Source organism: Humulus lupulus, chromosome X (assembly GCF_963169125.1).
Source record: "Humulus lupulus chromosome X, drHumLupu1.1, whole genome shotgun sequence".
NCBI lineage: Eukaryota > Viridiplantae > Streptophyta > Magnoliopsida > Rosales > Cannabaceae > Humulus > Humulus lupulus.
This window is the reverse complement of record NC_084802.1, coordinates 111490904-111511787: the sequence shown is the minus strand read 5'-3', so window position 1 is coordinate 111511787 and position 20884 is coordinate 111490904.

Here is a 20884-nt window from a genome sequence, read left to right as displayed (position 1 = left end):
ACCCAATAATGTGAATATTATATGTTACACATTTGAGATTGGATTTCACAAAGTAATGATGATATGTGACTGTTGGAGACATGTTTTTAACTCCCAATAGGTGTTTGGAGGTTACAAAATAATGTGGGAAAGGACTTGGGACGTTTTGGAGCGTTTTGGAAAAATGACTTTTTTGTGCTGAAAATGGCCTGTGGGCGCGGCCACTGACTTTCAGTGGCCGCGGCCAGTGAGGCTGACAACCTATGTGAATTTTCAGTTTTTTCCAAATTGAACGGTTCTAACATCCCAAATAACTCCCAAATCTCCATTTTAATTCCATAAACATCCAATTAAACATTGGTAATAGCCATGGGGGTTGGTAGAATTTGAAATTCAAAGGGGTATCTCAAACTCTATAAATATGAGCCTAATGCTCACTTGTATGACACACCATTTTTCATCCACAAAGCACTTGGCTGAAATATACACCTTGAGGCTTGATAATTCCAGAGAGCTATTTCCTAGAGAGATCCCTTAGTGCTTAGAGAATAGGGGGAAATAAGCTTTTGGACAAAGGTCTTGAACCTTGTTCAAGTTGGTGATCCCCACTACTCTACACTTTGGTTGAGTGTGAGAGTTTGTTTGTGTTTTCATTCTTTTGTTCTTCTTATTTACTTGTATTATTATAGTATTGAGTTTATAATCTTCTTCTTCTACATCTTTCTATTTACTTGTATTTTGAGCAATTGAGTTGTAATACTTATTTAATCAATATTATCTTGTCCATTGTATTTTTGCATAGAGTTGTATTTGGTTTTTTCCATAATTCCATTGAGCAATAATATATATTCTCTAACAAAGTCCTCTAACAAATTTGTTCACCCTCAGAAAATCAGTTGGAACCATCTCAGATGTGAATTTAGCTAAGCGGTCAAACTGACGAGCATACTCTGCCACCGATAAATTTCCTTGCTTCAAATTGGCAAACTCCTCAACTCTGGAAGCGAGTACAGCTGAATTGTAGTACTTTTTATGGAACAGCTCCACAAATCGAGTCCATGTCATGGTGGCAACATCATGCGATTGCTGGACCAAGTCCCTCCATATCCTGGCATCCTTCTTGAGCAATGACGAGACGCAGGATATGCGGTCTGCATTACTGAGATTCATGTGCGTCAGAATCGGCTCCACGTTCCTTAGCCACTCTTCTGCCTCAAAAGGGTCTGTAGTCCCTTCGAAGTTTGGAGCGTGCTGCTTGCGAAACCTCTCATACACTGGCTCCATATTCTGTACTGGATATGGCGCGTAGTTCGCCATTGGCCATCCCCCATATGGACCAACTTGTTGGGGTGCTAGGGCCATTTTTTGTGGCTGCGGCTGCGGCTGAGTTTGAGCCTATTGGCGTTGTTGCTGCAAAAGTTCCTCGACTTGTTGTCGCAGTCTGGCGATCTCCGCAGTGTTGTCAGCTGGCGGTGTCGGCGCGTTGCGGCTAGCAGTAGCACGCACTCCCCTTCTGCGAACTGGAGGGGCTTCATTGGTCGCTGGAACAGCGTTGGAGGCATTTACGTTGGTGCGTGCGGATCTTCGAAGCGACATCTTCAACAAAGTTCTATCAGTCGAGAACATGTTAGAACTTATCCTAATAGGTTCTAAGTCAAAAACTTATTCTAAAACAAACATATCTCAGACCTACTTATTTTGACTTCTTATGAAAAATTATATAAGTCCTTATTTATTATTTAGAGTGGGTTTCTATACTTAGAAAAAAAAGTCATCTTTATTTTCTAAGTCTGTTTCTAATCATCCTATATGACTTAATTCTCAGGCTCGAAACTCATCTTTGTTCCAAAGTTAACCATATTGAGGGAGGGTTGGGATCAGTAAAAATCATTCCCACTACTATGGCCCCCTAACTCTCAATAAGGAAACTTGGTTCATTGATTTGTATCCAGCCTCACCGAACTGAGTCATTATTCATTTTATTTAGTATTTATTATGATTGAAAAAAAAAAAAATCAAACTCATACATGATAATAAAATAACATGATATTCATTTGGAAAAAAATAGTTTTCACTTATTACAACCATAAAATAAAGAAATAAATAAAACAAACAATGAAAAACTAACTATTCTAAAAATCAGAATCTTCTACATCCGACCCTTCATCTAACATATCATCATCCAGCTCTTCATAATCCTCATTGTCTTGAGCCTCAAAATTTCCTCGGGGAAGATTCAAGAAGATCCTATGTTTTTGCTCATTAGTGAATTGAAACTCTAAATTATAGGTGAACTTAAGTATGAGAGAATAATATCTTAGGGCTACTTGTAAGTCATCATCATTATTTATAGTCTCCCATATTTCTTCTAAAGTTGAAATTACTGAAGGAAAATCTTTTAAAAGCCTAATTACTAGGACATATTGTTCTGCAGCTCTCATCATGATTTTCTTAGAAATTTGAAGATGGTCTATCTCCTTGTGGAACAAAATCAATCTCTGAGTGATTTTCTCTAGTGTGTCAATGGTGTTTCTTGGTTCCCTTATTCTATTTAAAGCCTTAATGGCTCGGATATCCTCATTTCCTAATGCTCCGTTCATACATAATCTGAAAACATAAATACTAAAATTGTTAGCTATACACATAAGCAAAATAACTTATAACTTAAATACTTACTTGGTGGTCAGATTCGGAGCTTTGAGTGTGTGTATCGAGGAGAACTTCATGCGAAGGAACCGTTTTCTCTTATACCAACTGTAATGACCCAACTACTCTAGACTTTTGGACCATTAACGAAAACTATACATAAACACTAATTCTTAATAACACTAACAAGTGATAAGATCATAACTTTATTAAAACTTTGAAAAAACAAAGGTCAAACTTACATAAAATTTAAGTTAGGATATGGGATCCCATTGTTTTAAAAAGTAAAAACATAACTTAATTGTAATAAAAAGGAGATTACATAAATAGGTGCGGAAAAATACACATAAACCATAAAACAAAGACTTCATCCTCGAAAATCGAAACTCTCGACTCCTTGAATCCATTCCGCCTCAATACACATTCCCCAAGCATCCACGAACCTTTCCCCCCATTATAGCTATTTTCCTGCACATATAAACATAAAAGGAATGATCCTAATGCCCAGCAAGGAAAATCTAACACATAGTTCATATACATAAATTTCATAAGAAACATAAAAACATACCATAACACTTATGTCACATACATACTATAATGGCCATTATTACTTGGGGTCCCATAAACTAAACAAGTCATATGCCCATTAGATTAGTGGGGTCTTGCTAGCTAAGGAAGTCATATGCCCATAATCTATTTGGGGCTTGTTAGTCATATAGGTCATATGCCCAAGTCTACAATCATACTTAACATAACATATTACATAACATAAAATCATAAGATAACATATAAAATCATATAACACATAAATCCTATCCTATTTTCCTTACCAAAATAACCGAGATATGAGAACTGATTTGGGACCTTGGAACACTCCTAAAAACCATTTATAAAATGGCGAGTATATTGAAGAAAAGGGATGAAAGTGAAAAGGAACTATGCTATCAAAATATACTTACCAAAAACCTTGTGCTTAAGAACTTGGATTTCCTAACCAAGAATAAGAATAAGGTTAGAATGAGTAGAAGACTATGAGAATTTTTAAAGAACATAATAGAGAAATGGACTAGAGTTTGGAAATATCTTGAAGGCTTATATGACCAATCTAAACCTTGAACCGAAATGTGAATAAACCTTACATGCCCAAGTGTTTGATAAGCTTATAATGATCAAGCTTATAATTCCCAACCCAAGTGTTTACACTCTCACACTCGCCTAGCAACTTGCAGCCTCTGAACTTAGAGTAATAGATGAATAAATGGCTGGGTTCTAGGTCCTATTTATAGAGTTTAGGAAAGAAAAGATCTCATTTAACTTGAATAAAAATAATGGCTTTTTAAGTGAAAATAATTTCAATTATCGTTCAGCAGAGGCTGAAGACTCGTTCAAAAAGATGCTGGACTTATCAAGAGGTTGAAGGTTTGAATGGAAAACATTTTTGAAAACATTCCAAATATGCTGAGAGGGGAAATATATCGCCCCCTGTAGGCGATATATCACCTGGGCCAGTATGCCCGAGGCAATCGTGCAACGTTTCGTGTTTTCCATATCATTGTACTGCGATATATCGCCCCCTATAGCTGTGATATATCGGCATACGCTGAATATTTAAACACGAAATTACACATTTTTAGCTTAATTTGAATTGAGTAAACAGCCTTGACTAAGCCCTTTAACGTTTTCAAAGCTGCTGACTGACCTTAGAGTATTCAAATTTTAACCTTAATAAATTTAATCCTCAAAATACTTAATCATTAATAAACCCATACATAACATGTGCTATTATCTAATTGGTTCTTATCTAAACCTTATAGTATAATAAATATTATCCTCAATATCAGTCATATTAATCAAACCTTAGGTTAAAATTAATATTCCTAAACTATAGGTTAAACTTAGAAAATCTACAAGTACTACTATGAGTGTCCAAATAAATCCTGGCCTGAACCAAAAATCCACAGTTATAAAGATAATACTATTATCACTATTATACTACTATCTAACTTAGCTAAGTAGAGTTATTGGACTCTACATTATATATTTACCTAAATCAAATCCTGTCATCATTATGATATTATTAATATTCAGAAATAGTTTCAGAATTTGTCAGACAAGAAATTGTCATTTTCTTCTTTAATTCTAACATTTCTCAAGCCATAATCCAAGTTCTCATGTGTTGAGATATACATGTGATTTCTAAATTACAAACTCATGTTCTCTATGTGCCTACACACATCTTGAGGTGTAGAAAACACTCTGGAAGATTGTGGTTTGAGTACTCAAAGCGTTGGATAGGACGATCGATATATATACGAAAAGACTCAATGACACTTGATAGGCTTCAAGAGGTAAATATTTCTTTTCTTGAATATTTGTATAAATGTGTATATGATATATATAAATATGTGTATATTTATATATATGCTACATGATTAATAATATTGCATATTAATGTTTCTGTCTGGATATTTTCTTGAACATGTAAATTATTTATACGAGAGATGGAAATTTTTGTGTTTTTATACACTGGGCCCACCACGCCAATTTCGCTGTGCACTTTGATTGATTTTGAAACAATTGGTACCAGAGCAGGTCATTAATCTCTGCTTATTATTAATTGTTGTGTGGGACTATGTGCATTTTTATATTATATGTTTGAATGGGTGGATGTTTGTATTCATGCTGATAAATTCTTAGGGGTTGTTTATAATGGTACTTTCGGGTTTAGGAATTGTTCTTAAAACTTCTAGATGAAAAAATGTAATCCCATTTTGGGGCATAGGAATTTTGTAATTTTTCTTTCAAAATTCAGGCAGAAATTCCAAGATGGCTTGAGCCCCGAGCCGTGCCCCTGCACCTGTGCACGCCTGCGCCCAGCCCTGCGCCCCTGACGCACCCAGCCGTACCCTGTGCCCGCCTGCACCCAACCGCACCCCGTACCCTGCGCACACGCCGTGCCTGCAGCGCGCCCAGGCCTGCAGCACCGCCGCACCCCGTGCCCTGCGCACATGCCGTGCCTACCGCATGCCCAGGTCGTGCAGCACCGTCGCACCCTTATTTCCACCCCACATTGGTACACACCTAGGGTTTGTATTACACAAACCCAAATGTGTTGTTACCATAATTGTTTTAATTATTCATTTAATTAAAAATTTGAAATTTAATTAAAATAGTTTTAATTTGGAAATTTTTTTAATTGAAATAATATTGATTATTTTCCTTAATTAAAAATGTTTTAATTGTTTTCGTCCATAATTAAAATTGTTTTAATTAGAATATCCAAAATTAAAATTATTAAGAATTTTATTTTATTAAAATTAAATTGTTTAATTTTATTTTTTGAATTAAATTACCCAAATTCAAATTGGGCCTTAGAAACTATTTTGGTGTTAAAACACAAAGTTTAATTATTTTAAAAGTTAGTTTAAATAATTAAAATTTTGTATAAATTAAAATGGATATGGAAAAGGGTGGCACTGGCTCAACAAGACTACATCTCAAGATTCGAGATCAAGGTGCTCTTCATCAGGCCTTAGTTAGTCTAGGTTACATTTTCATGTATTTTTTTTCAAGTGTTGTAATTTTTTCTAGAAATACCCAAAAGTTACCAACCCACTATTATCTTCTAATTATAAATGTTTGAATGTGATTAAAATGTTTAATATTTTGTTTAACATCTCGTGTTTTGAATACCCGTTAGTAGCCGATTGGAGCTGGTGAAGAATTATGAGAAATATTATTTCGATAAATAATATTATGTGAAATTATGTTATTTTGTGAATTTTATAGCCGTTGTGGTAATTTGGTAAGAGGTTTAGGCCAATGCAAAGAAAATTGGTCTTGGACCGAGGGGCAAACCCTAATAACGGAAAAATCTCGGATTAGGTAAAACGAGGAATACAATGGCATAAAAATATTTGGCAACTGTGATTGTATAGTAGAGCCAATAAAATTAAGAAAAATTGATTGAGGATTTAATTCCAATCTACCGAGCATATGAATGGAAATTCTTGCTCGAGCCTCTAAGGGCATTTTGGTCAATTTGAGTAAATTACCAAAATTATGTGTTATGTGACAAAATTTTATTTTTGGTCACATTTATTTTATTTAATTTATCTTAGAGATATTTGAAAACTATAGGGTAAAAATTTGGTGGAGAGAGAGTGTAATGAGCAGCTAGGCTATGCCCTAGTGGACTCAAGGGTCTAGGACACCTACCCTAGGAAGAGTAAGAGACTTACCCACCCACTAGCTAAACCCCCAACCATTTCCCTCTTACACATCTAATCATTTTTTTAAATTTCCTTTTTCGTCAAGAAAACAAAAATAATTCTCTCCATTCTCTCTCCCCAAAATTGAGAGCTCCCCAAGCCTCCATAGCTGCATTTCCTTCCTCCCCTCAAGCTTAGACACTCACTCTCCATTGAAGGAACGAGAAGCTCAAGGAAGACTAGTGTACAAGTAAGTACGAAACCTTGTCACTTTGTTTCCCTTCTTCTTCAAATCTGAAACACTAAGGGGTGGATATGCATGCATGAGATCTAATGGCCATGCATGGCATGGATCTTGTATTCTAGGGTTCAAGAGAGGTGGTTCTAGGAGAATCTCAAAGTTTGAAGCTTTTTGGTGATCTAGTGAAAACAAAGGTAATGGTTCTAGAGTTTTTATATTATTCCATTCATCTCTATCTTCTACCTAACACTCTTTTAAAAAATATGCATGTGAAACCTTGGGGCTCGATTTGAATGTATAGAACACAAGGAGGAAGTTTGAAAGGCTAAGGTAACCTTATCTCTAAGCTAGAACCATCAAAGGTAGATTTTTGGTTGGTTCTTGAGTATTTTTGGTTATTGATATAGTACTGGTTGTATAGGTTGTTTTGTTAGTTTTTGGAGTTTATTTTATGCTTGAAGGTTATCTTGGTTGGTTTTTTGATTTTCATGCATGCATGTGGCTAGGGTTTTGCTAGTTGTGTTTAGTTTTGCTAGAATGTGTAAAAATGCTTGCTGCCAAGTTTTCGTGGTCTGACTTCCAACAAGTCAAATCTTACCCTACTACCTCTGTTTGTGGAAATAATTTGTATGGTTACATAGTTATAGATGAGCAATGGAGTTTAGGCTTTGAAAAATCGAAAAAGGTGTGTTCAAACCTTAGTTATGAACTTTTTGGCATCTTGATGCAATCTGGAAAATTTCTCGGCAGCATGCACTGCTCAGATTGTTTTGAAAATTGAACACGTTTTACTATGGAAAAATCCAAAAAATTTGGTAAAATGTTAGTTTAAATATTTATAAGGATCACAATTTTTTTTTTTGAGGAAACTGCAAAATGGTTAAAGAGTAATGGTTTTTCAAAGTTTGCCCTAATAATCTGAAAATGAATTTTCTGGGCAGCAAACACTGCCCAGATTGTCTTACAATTTTTAATAGGTTCCTCTATCCTGAAAATTATGAAATTTTGACAGAAACTAAATTAAATATGATTAAATATCCTGGTAAAAGTTTAGAAAAAATTGGGCTACAGTGTAAGAGAAATAAGTTTTCAAAGAACCCTAAAAATCTGAGAAAAACTCCTGGGCAGCAGGTACTGCCCACATTTCTTTAAATGGTTTAATGGATTTTTCCTTCCAAAAAATTGTGAAACTTGGTGAGAAATTTTTTATGATAAGTATCAAGGCCCTGGTAAAATTTTAGATTAAAATATGTCACGGTTTAAGAGTAGTAATTTTTCTAAGTTTCCATATAAATGGGGAAAATTAGTAATTTCGAACCTTAACAAAAAGCGAGTTTTTGGAGGTTACTTATCCTAAACTAAATTGAATTTTGACGTGAGGTTTTTCCTAGTTCCCCTCATTAGGACGCATAATATGTGAATGAAATTTTAAAGGGTTGTTGTTAGAGAACATAACATAGAATATGAGCTTAAAAGCGAGATTTTTGTCACGTTAAAATGAATAGTGAAAAAGATAGGTTCGGAATTGGAAATGAAGTTGTTTTAAAAAAATAGCTAAATTTTTGGATATCTAACAAATCCCAAATTAGCTTAAGGATATTGAGAATTCATTTTTACCATTTTCTAAACACGGGGTCCAATTGTCCTTTCTTTTTGAAAATGACGTAATATAGATCCTAGGTTATGGATTAAAGATGGTAAAAGTGGGAGTTAGGTTCTATAAAACTGTAAATTGAAAAGTGTTATCGTTAACGGGTAATAAATTGAAAAAGGTCAAAACACAGTATATTTTGGGTAAAGAATGGAAAACGGTAAACTTCGTACTTGAGTAAAAAGTGGGTAGTTTTCTAAGATTAAGAGTTGTTTAAAACTCCTTTTATAAGTAACCAAAATACATGTAATACGGTTGAGAGAGTAATCTAGAGATAGAATATTAAAATGCACAACATGGAGAGCATGTTGTGGTAAGGATGATTTTTCTCAGGAATACCGTAAATTGATTAAAGCGGAATCTAGTCTTATACACTGTAAAGTGTATAAGAGAAATTTTTAGTATAGAGTCTCTGTGAGAACTTTATTGGATGTAGCTATCATAGAATATTAGCTATACGAGTATGCCATAGTTTAATCCGAGTACATTGTATTAATTACAGTAAACACAAAGGGAAAAGCGGATAGCAAAGTTAAAAGATCTAGCCGGGAAGTAAGAACTCCAAGTAAGTTAGTCTTTCTCTTTCTTGGCTACAACATGAATATACTATTGTGGGCTTGTAGTAGTAGATTACACTAGTTTTGTTTGGGTCATTTTCCAGATAAATGGTAAGTAGGTTCGGGTTGAAGCCAGAACCTTAGCATTATATAGTCCAAGTTGGAGCTAGGACAATGGTAATATAGACCGGGTTGGAGCTAGGACAATGGTAATATAGTCCGGGTTGGAGCCAGGACATGGTAAGTATATTGTCCGAGTTGGAGCTAGAACATTGGTAATATAGTCCGAGTTGGAGCCAGGACAATGATAATATAATCTAGATTGGAGCTAGGGCATAGTAAGTATATAGTCCGGGTTGAAGCCATGACAATGGTAATATATTCCGGGTTGGAGCCAGGACATAAATGCTAGAACCGGGTTGTGGCCCGGATCCCTTGTTGATAATTTAATTGTTTAGTCATGATGTGTGTGAAATGTAATTGAATATTATGATAATCTTCTGAGTGCAGGATATTACGATATGTGTGATATATTGTATGTTTTGGGAATATTCTGAGTGTAGGTTATTGTGATATGAGTGAGCTTGGTTGTTAGAAACAACCAAAGTATTTATTTCGAATATGGTTATATATCTTGAATGTCTGGAATTTTCTAAATTCAGGTGGTTTTGATATGTATGAACATTAGTTGTTGGGCACAACAAATGTACTTGATTTTCTGTTAAGATTACTATTGAGAATTGTATGATAGGGTTGGAAATTATCTAATACCCTATGACCGGTAGTGGTAACTACCATAAAGCAACTTGTTACTCGGTTTAGTGTATTTGTGTGCAAGACTATTCTTACTAAGCGTTTTCGCTTACCTAGTTGTTTCATGTTGTAGGTAAGTGCAAAAGCAAAGTGGAGCAGTGAGCGCCGGAGTTTGCTTGTGGATATGTACATGTGGCCCAACCTGGGGAGGTTTTGATGGAACACTATTTTGAAAAGAAACGGTGGGAGCTTGTTATTTCTTTTATGACATTTGTTTTGCTTTAACTCTGTAAAAGAGTAGTTGTAATTCCATTTGCTAAAACTAAAAGTGTGCACACACGATCTTTGAAAAGTTTTTTTTATATTGATTTTCGGTACAATGAGTTAAAAGAATTTTTTTTTAAATTTTTGCATGATTTAGTCTTGTGTATTTTGAGGGTCGTGACATTTTGTCATGAATTATAACATGTCATTCATATACCCATACAGTATGCAATTAATATGCATTACATTCGTGTAGAAACATGCTATTAGAAATGTCCTATATTTTATTATATGTTTATATATGATAATTCATATAATAATAAATTTAGTCTTAATTAGTTAAGATGGTAAATCAAAATTAAAGTTGCTTAATTTGTCATTTTGATGAAAAATATTTGATTAAAATAAAAATGATATTCTCTTAATTAAAGCATAATTAAAATAAGAATAAAGGGCACAATTTCTTATTTTTTGCTTAATTGGATTAATAATTATTAGAATATCATTTGGTAAAAATAATTAAATTTATTTTTATAACTAAATTTAAAAATATTGATTTTTTGAAAAACACAATTTTCCAAAATAGTGAGTGGGAGAGGGAGTTATGACAATAAGTCTCATGGTCTCCATTATTGGTTGAACACTGAGAGTGATAGAAAGGGCTCGTGTCGCCTCCGTTTGCAGCCTCCCTAAGGAAATGCATCCGAATATGTATATTTTATCTCAAGGTTGACTTCTCTTATGAGAATATAATTAGTGATGTATTTCAAGTTTGACTGACCCTAAGGCATACTCTTGAGTTAAGTCATTGATTGAAAACAATGGGTTACACTCCAAAGATGTATCTAGGCTTTCGAGCACGACCAGTGCATCTTGACCAAACTAGCGATAGTTCATAAGGAAAAAGAGAAAAATAAATTTTTAAGTTTTCACTTAGGAAATTGAGAATTGTCTCAAAATTAATTTGGAGTTATTCTGATCTACCCCAAGGATGGTCTATTAATTTTCAAATTAATTTATCGTGGATTAGTATATAATTTTTTATGTAATTTTATATCTTGCATTCATGCATTATGTTTACTTTTCCAAATAAAATTTGGTATTTATTATATGTTTTAATTCATTATATTTTATTTATTTATTTCAAGCAATAATGGTTAATTCTCTTAATCCTGATCAAGTACTTGAAAACTTGAGAATTCAAACACACCTCATTGATAAAATCTTAGAAAGGATTCCATTCAGTCTTAACTGCATAAGAAGATGGTATGAATGGATTCACATTGTCTTTGGAACACAAAACTTGTACGGAGCGATCTACGATCTACCTCCAGAGGTTCCAATCTTTTCATCCAGCTTTGATGAACATGAAAAATATGGTGAATGGTTGACATTGAATCACCTGGCACGTCAACGCATGTTATCGACCATGCATGATGACATTAAAGAAAGATATATGATTATTGAAACTGCGTACAAGATGTGGGCCTTGAAAAAAGTGATGCTCTGACACATGCTCAATTTTTTAAATATAGGGTAAATCCGATTTACTCAAAAACTCTTCTTTAATATTTTGGATGGTTGATTCAAAATTATGCCACTAATATCATTTTTCATTTGTTCTTGTCTTTAGGGATGTAGAAATCTTTTGAGAAAAAGAATAATTGCATTGAAATCAAAGCGAAGAAGAAATGATGAGGACGACTTAATAAAAAAAATTAGTTTAGAAATTTATTTTGTTTAGTTTAAAAACAATTAAAATTTTTGTCATATAGTTGATTTTCATTATGAAGAAACTAATAAGTTCTTTCTTTAAATTAGTTCTAGAATTCTTTGTAGAAACTATATTTGAGATTCTTTTATTTGATGAGTGAACAAGTTTAATATTTCTTTTGAATAATAAATTTAGTTGTTGTTTTTTAAATATATTTGTTCCACCTATTTCATCAATGAGTATAAATGATAATTATGAATTATTCATTATTGTGCAAATCATAGATTTAATAAATAAGACATATTATTTCAACCACAATTAAGTGAAGCATATATGTGAATTATTTTAGAGATTGGGCTATAATCAATTAGACACATAAAACAAATAAAATACAGTCTTTTATTTGTTTTATGTGTCTAATTGATTATAGGCCAATCTCAAAAATAATTCACATATATGCTTCACTTAATTGGAACCATTAAGACAATGTTTTATTGGAACCATTCATTGGTTGTCTCCCTGTTTATATAGTTTATTAATTAAAGTTTACCAAAAGCCCTTTCTCTAATAAAGCCTAAAAAATCATATAATCTTTTAGCTAATACATAGAGATGTATGTTAAACATTTTAATGTTCAAAGCTAAAAGAGATAATAAATACTAAGTCAATATTGATTGACATTTATTTAAGATATGTTTATTTTTGTTGAATGCAAAGAAAATTTCTAGAAATTTTCGTACAACATTCAAAGTAAAGTCACTTAAAGACTTGTTTGATTTTATCAAAAGGATGTCTAAACTCGAATTCGGAATTCAACTAAATTTGCATGTGAACTTAGAATTCAAACCCAACTCACATACAACTAGAATGCTAAGCAAAATTAGTATTTTAGAAATGGAATATAATCATATTATATAATATTAAATAGATAATTAGTGATCATTATCGTCTTTATTATTTCTATAATTTTAACACTTGTTATACTCTGTACATGTTTGATTGTACAACATCAAAGACTTAAAAGTTGGGATTCGCAAGTGGTTATGTGAATAAATTGAAAATTTTCCATGAAGTCATTTAGTGAAACAATTTAATAATCATAAAAGATTACAAAAGTGTTTGTATCTCTTGAATGCTACATTAATGAAGCATGATTATTATATTCACTATATTTTTCTAGTTAACTAGTACTAGAAATAATGACTATAAGTCATGTAAGAAAGTTACTAATAATTAACAATGATAAAACTAAAGAATATCACAAATTCTGTAAAGCATTATTGTAGTGGGAGCATTAGTTAATAACTATTATGTTACAAACATAAAGTTTAGTTAATTGTGTGTAAAACAATCTAACTATATTTCATTCACATACTGACATGAAATGAAAAAGTTTTTGCGGAAAACAATGGTTGAAACACCATGAATCTAGAAATAGAATTTGGAATTCATATGACATCTGGATTCCTGAACATCCAACTAAAGTTCATTGAACTTCAGTTTGAATTAGGATATTCAAGATGAAGAGGAGAACAGAGGAAAGTATAGACTTTTCAAAGTAAGGTTAATAGCCTAAGGCTATAAACAGAAAGAAGAAGTTATTACTCAAATAAATACCTTCTACTGTAACCAAGCTTAAATTTGTTTACATACTCTTATCCATTGCTTTATGCATGGATTATGAGATTAATTTAAATGTATGTCTAAGTAGTCTTTACTCAAATAAAAATTCTATTGTGATTCTTATTCTTAATATTGATAACGTTCTGATCATTGGGAATGATGTAGAGAAATGATCAATAGAAAAGAAATGATTAGTTGAACATTTTTAAATATTAGATTTAGAAAAGCCAAGAATGTTCTATACATTCAAATCTATAGAGATTGAAAGAACAATCTTTTGGCACTGTCTCAAGCGACTTATATAGATAAGAAGCTTAAATACTTTAGCTTACAAAAATCCAAGAAAGACTTTTTGCCATCCTGGTCAGGAGGATGTATTATCTAAATAATAATTTCCATTTATTCTTTTACTAGAAAAGAAGGACATGAGACAGTATTCCTATAACTCAGTGATGGATTGTTTAATCTATCGAATGTTATGTCTTCGAATTAACATTTGGGAATAGTCAACAGTTGTGTTATACCCAGATTTCGAGCCATGATAAATGTGACCTCGAAAGCTGGATTCGCAGCGAATGAACTCGTAAAGTCTTAAGTATGTTCCAAGACTAGACATCGAGCCTGCAAAGCTGAGACGACTTCGAATATGGTGACCTCGAAATCCACACGATCTTGAAGGGTAGCTCCCGAGATGCATCTGTCCTCAGGGATGACCTCGGATCATGGGTTCCGAGCCTGACGCGCGTACGATCTCAAAAGCCATGTGACCTCGGGAGATGTTATTAGATCGAAAGTTGATGTGAGACCTGGGAGAATAAGGCCTTGGTGATATATGATAATAACCTTGAATATCTTAAAGTGTTGTCTATAAGAGACGTGGTCTACATTTATTACTGTAAATCCCCTAAAATCATGGGATATTATTTGATTAGTTATACGCCCCTTGGTCTTCAGGGGACGTTTCCTTTTATATCAGATTACAGGAATTTAAGGCCATTTGATTTATTTGCACAAAAAGAGTAACTACCCGAAATGTGTGGGATAGTATTCTGCAATCTTCTCTATAAATAGAGAGGTCATGCACCATTGTAATGGACCGAATCTCTTAATCTTGAGAGAAAACTCTGAAGAATTCATACTTGAAGAATTTTCAGAGATCATCTTGAGTTTAATAACAAAGACTCGTGGACTAGGCAGATTTAACTACTGAACCACGTAAAAATTGTGTTTTGTACTATCATATTTATATTGGCCATCACTGTTTGTTGTTTACGTGCTCTTCTTTCACTGTTGACGAAAAACGGCGTCAACAGTTTGGTGCTTTCATTGAGAGCCTTAAGCATTCATCCCTGAGTAAGTCATGGCCACTAATAATCAGAACGTTACTGAAGAAAATTACCCAAGACGTCCTGGGAAACAACCAATGGAAAACCCGAATGTTGAAGAAAGAAGTGGATCTTCCGATTCCCAGGGACCACCTACTCCACCAAGGGATGAGGATATGTATTACAATCCTGAGCGGTATGTTCCCATTGTAGAACTTGAAAACCGGCAATTGAAGCAGCAGTTGGCATAGGCCAACAAACGCAATGAGGAGTTTGCAAGGATAGCCGCAGAGGCGCAGGTGGCTCAGCCCCCGCCTCCGCACGAAAACCAAGTCCCTCCTCCAAGGGACGTACAAGTTCCTCCCCGTAGACCCCGTGGGCGCCCACAAAAAGATGCTGCCACAAGGAGGCCGGCTCAACCTCCGGCACCAGCAGAGCCATTCGCTCCCCCTAGGCCTCAAAGAAATGCTCGGGCAAGGGCCCCGGCTAACACGCCTGTGGAAGTACCTGTGGGAACTGAGAACAACCGAACCCCTGCAGAGGCTCGGACTCAAATACTTGGGAGCGCACCAAATGCGATCGACCCATCTCGGGCAAATTCTAGACCGTCTAGGCCGCGACATGGATGGCAGCCACCGTCACCCATACGATTCCCTCCATCACCTATAAGATATCCTTCGCCCCCTCGAAGGAATGCTCAACTAGTTCGAGATCAGGGCCAAAGGTGAGCGGGAGGAAGACAAGGAAACAGGGAGGCTTTTCAGGAGCGGAGAGGCGTCCCATCTGAAAAAAGTCAAACATCTCAGTCTCGCACGGCGGAGACGAGGCGACATGGAAAGAATCCATCACGAAATAACCATGCGATGAGTTTTACCAGTGATGATTCTGGAGATACCAGGTCGGTCAGCAAGCATGACCGAGGTCGTAAGAATACTGGAAACCGCAGAAATCGTCCCGACCTGCGAGAGCACCTGAATCAAAGTCGGGGTAATAGTGACCCAATAAATCCGGACCTGAGGGATGGCTTGAATTGGCATAGAGACCCCTTGCGGAGACGCGAGCCTGGAATTATGATCGATGACAACCGATTCCAGACAGTACCCCTTGCGGACCCAGTCCAAGAAAGAATCGACCAGCTTGAAAAGGCCTTTAGGCTTTTGAAAAACGAGCAAGAAAATGATCGATATGAAGACTCTGACGAGGAGCTCGAACCGTTTGCTCCCCATATTTCCAATACTCCATTTCCTCAAGGGTTTCGGATCCCTCACGTCCCAAAGTTCGAAGGAAAGACCGACCCGTACAGTCATCTGAGCACGTTCAACACCATAATGAGAGCCAGTAACGTGGGTTACGAGCTCAGATGCATGTTATTTCCAGCATCATTGACAGGACCAGCTAAAAGTTGGTTCGAAAAATATAAGAGACATTCAATAACCTCTTGGGAGCAGCTGTCTAAAGACTTTAAAAAGCAGTTCAAAGCCATGATGGGGGTTCGACCTGAGGCGTCAACCCTCACTAATGTTCGGCAACAACCAGGTGAAACATTAAAAAGTTACCTTACAAGGTTTAACTTGGAATTCGCCCGAGCTCGGAATGTGGATGACAGTGGACACTTAATGGCTGTCCAGGCCGGAGTAATGCCAGGGAGCGCCCTCTGGGACGATATGCAAAGAAAACCGGTGAGGTCCCTAACTGAGTTTAATAGACGAGCGCAGAGGTTTGTCAATGTAGAGGAAGCAAGGTCGACACTTAATGTGACTTCCCAGCCCGAAACTTCAACGATAAACGTAAAATCTGCCTCAACCTCGGCGGGCCCAATAGCTTCAAAGCCTGCTGTGGAAAACCCTTCCAAGAGAAAAAAGAACGAAGGATGTAATCCTGAGGCCGAAGGAGGAAAGAAAAAGAAGGGGGAGAGATATTTCTCCGTGTATAGAGTATACACCGAGCTCAATGAGTCTCAGGAGAACATATACGTGGCTAATGAAAACCAGGTCCCCTTTAGGCGTCCAGACCCGATGAGAAATCAAAAATCCAAGAGGGACTCTAGTAAGTATTGCCGATTTCACAGAGACACCGGGCATACAACCGATGAATGTCGACAACTGAAGGACGAGATCAAAGGATTGATCTCGAGAGGTTACTTCCGGCACTATGTCAAAAACCAGAGTACTAGTCAGGCGGCCGCGAGCCAGAGAGTAGCCGCGCCTCTGATGGCACAAAACAATAATTCCCGAGCTCGGGAAGAAGATAGGCCCCCGCCGATAGATGGAGAGGATGTAATAACAATCTCGGGAGGGCCTCATCCTGAAGGAGAAGGCATGAATGCCCAAAAGAGATACGTTAACGAGCTGAAAACTGGGGATGGGTCTCCTTATGAACCCGAACCTAGGGCTCCAAAAAGCCAGAGGATTGAAACACAACCAAAACCTTCACTGAGGAAGACGCATCCCATGTCCATTTTCCTCACCATGATCCACTGGTCATCACTCTCCAGCTGGCCAATAAAAGGGTCCACCGAGTTCTCATAGACAATGGGAGCTCAGTCAACATTCTCTATAAAGCAACCCTCGAAAAGATGGGACTCTCCCTTCGCGACCTGAAAGCGTGTGCAACTACTTTATATGGCTTTTCAGGAGAAGGGACCGCCTGCATGGGATCCATCGAGCTCCCCGTGACCTTGGGAGATTACCTAGTCTCGGCAACCAAGATGATGGAGTTCGTGGTAATAGACATACCATCAGCCTACAATGTGCTGCTTGGGAGATCCGCCCTGGTCGGGCTGGGGGCAGTTTCATCAGTAAGGCATCTGGCCCTTAAGTTCTCGACCCCCAGTGGAGTCGGAACATTGAAGGGAGATCAATTAGCAGGGAGGGAATGCTACAGCATCTCCTTGAGAGGAAAGAAACAGACGAGCGCACAAGCACTCGCCATCATTCAAAACAAAGACGGAACGGTCTTAGAGATTGACGAAGAGATTGATCCAAGGATTGAGGAGAAAGTTGACCTTGAACCTTTAGAGGAGCTCGAAGAAATTCAGCTCGAGGAAGCCGATCCCTCGAAAAAGGTGAAGGTCGGAAAACACCTCCAAGATGAGACAAAATAGCAATTAATTTGCTTTTTGAAGAAAAATCAGGATGTTTTCGCGTGGTCGCACTCGGACATGGTGGGAATAAGTCCGAGTATAGCAAGCCACACACTGAATATAGACAAAAGCTTCCCCCCGAAGCAACAAAAGTGAAGACAGCTGGACGAAGATAGAAAGAAAGCACTAAAGGAGGAGGTTGACAGGTTAAAGGCAAACCGATTCATTAGGGATGCCTTTTACCCTGACTGGGTAGCCAATCCGGCGTTGGTCCCAAAGCTCAATGGGACGTGGCGAACCTGTATTGACTACTCAAATCTCAACAAAGCTTGCCCGAAAGACTGTTTTTCGTTGCCAAGGATTGACCAGCTAGTGGATGCCACGGCGGGGCATGGCCTGATGTCCTTCATGGATGCCTATTCTGGATATAACCAGATTCCGATGCATGCCCCCGACCAAGAACATACGAGCTTCATCACGGATAAGGGGCTATACTTCTATAATGTCATGCCATTCGGGCTCAAGAATGCTGGGGCCACATATCAGCGGCTCGTGAACATGATGTTTTTAGAGCAAATAGGAAACAACATGGAAGTTTATGTCGATGACATGCTTGTCAAATCTCAACTCAACAAGAACCATGTTGATGACCTCGAAGAGTGCTTCGGCGTACTTCGGAAATACAACATGAAGCTAAATCCTCAGAAGTGCACTTTTGGGGTGTCTTCAGGAAAATTTCTGGGCTTTATCGTGAACTCTCGTGGAATCGAGGCCAACCCCAACAAGATCAAGGCCCTGATTGGCATGCCCTCACCTCGAAGGCACAAAGATGTCCAAAGTTTGACTGGCAGGATGGCAGCCCTAAGCAGATTCATCTCGAAATCTACGGACCGTGGTCTTCCATTTTTCAACCTATTGAGAGGAGGTATGAAATTTGAATGGACGGAGGAGTGCGAGCTGGCCTTTCAGGAGCTCAAAAAGCACCTTGCGGAACCACCCATCCTGTCAAAACCTGAAACGGGAGAAACTCTGTACCTATACCTCTCAACCACCGAATACGCAATAAGCGCAGTGCTCGTTCGAGAGGAAGAGAAGGTACAAAGACCTGTTTACTACATCAGTAAAAGATTACTGGGGGCAGAGTCAAGATACCCCCTGATGGAGAAGCTGGCGCTTAGTCTAATTCATTCATCTCGTAAACTCCGCCCCTACTTCCAAGCGCATCCCATCCATGTGTTGACTGATCAACCACTTAGGCAAGTCTTGTTTAAGCCAGAAGCTTCAGGTCGACTTCTTAAATGGGCAGTTGAGCTCGGACAGTTCGAGATCACCTACCACCCGAGAACGACCATTAAGGCACAGGCGTTGGCGGACTTTATAGTGGAATGTACTGGCATAGTCGACGACGAGGTAATAACCCCGGCCCACGAGCTGTGGAAACTTTACGTCGATGGCTCATCAAACGAAAAGGGAGCGGGGGCAGGGGTCATTTTGGTTAACCCCGCAGGGAGCATATTTCATTCTGCCTTGAGATTTGGTTTCGAAGCGTCCAATAATGAGGATGAATACGAGGCTTTACTCGCGAGACTTCGTATAGCAAAGGAGCTCAAAGCTAGGGCTGTACATTGCTACAGTGATTCCCAGCTCGTGGTAAATCAAATCTTGGGAGAATACCAGGCTCGCGGCACGAGAATGGCAGCTTATTTGGAGAAGGCAAAATCCGCATTGGAGTGTTTTGAATTTTATACTATCGAACAGGTTCCCCGCGAGCGGAACTCAAATGCAGATGCCTTAGCTCGGCTCGCCACATCCGCTGAAAATGAAGAACTGAACGTTGTGCCCATAGAACACCTATCGGCACCTAGCATTAATGATCCAGAGGAGGAAGATGTGTGTATGATCGAAACAGAACCTACCTGGATGACCCCAATAGTTGAATATCTTGAGAACGGAGTCCTTCCAAGAGACTGGAACCAGGCTCGAAAGTTGATGTATCAACTTCCCCGTTACACCATTTTGGACGGAAAGCTATATAGAAAGGGATATTCCATGCCGTTACTTTGGTGCGTAACCCCGCCCGAAGCTAAGAAGATCATTGAAGAAATTCATGAAGGGTTTTGCAGAGATCACACCGGGTGGCAAAGCCTGTCCAAGAAGATCATACGCCAAGGATATTTCTGGCCAACTATTAAAACGGATTCTTTCGAGTACGTGAAGAAATGTGACAAATGCCAGAGATTCGCCACGATTCACCGAGCTCCACCATCCGACCCGACCATGTTGACTTCCCCATGGCCTTTCGCGGTATGGGGCATCGACCTCATAGGCTCTCTCCCGACTGGCAAAGGCGGAGTAAAATATGCTGTAGTCGTCGTGGATTACTTCACGAAGTGGACGGAGGCTGAACCATTGGCAACTATAACTTCAAAAAAGATCCTTGATTTCATAGTAAAAAGCATCGTGTGTCGATATGGGGTGCCGAGGAAGATCGTATCCGACAACGGAACCCAGTTCGATTGCGACTTGTTCACCAACTTTTGTGAAAAGAACGGCATAATAAAGAGTTTTTCATCAGTAGCTCATCCTCAAGCGAATGGCCAGGTTGAGGCTGTGAACAAAACTCTCAAAAGTTCTCTGAAGAAGAAGTTGGAGGAAGCAAAGGGACGTTGGCCCGAAGAATTTCCCCAAGTCCTATGGGGTTATAGAACCACGGCTCGAACATCAACGGGGCACACCCCGTTCTCTCTGGCATACGGATGTGAGGCTATGTTGCCTATTGAGGTCGAAATCCCAACGATCCGAACTCAAATTTACGACCAAGACTCAAACCACACTCAT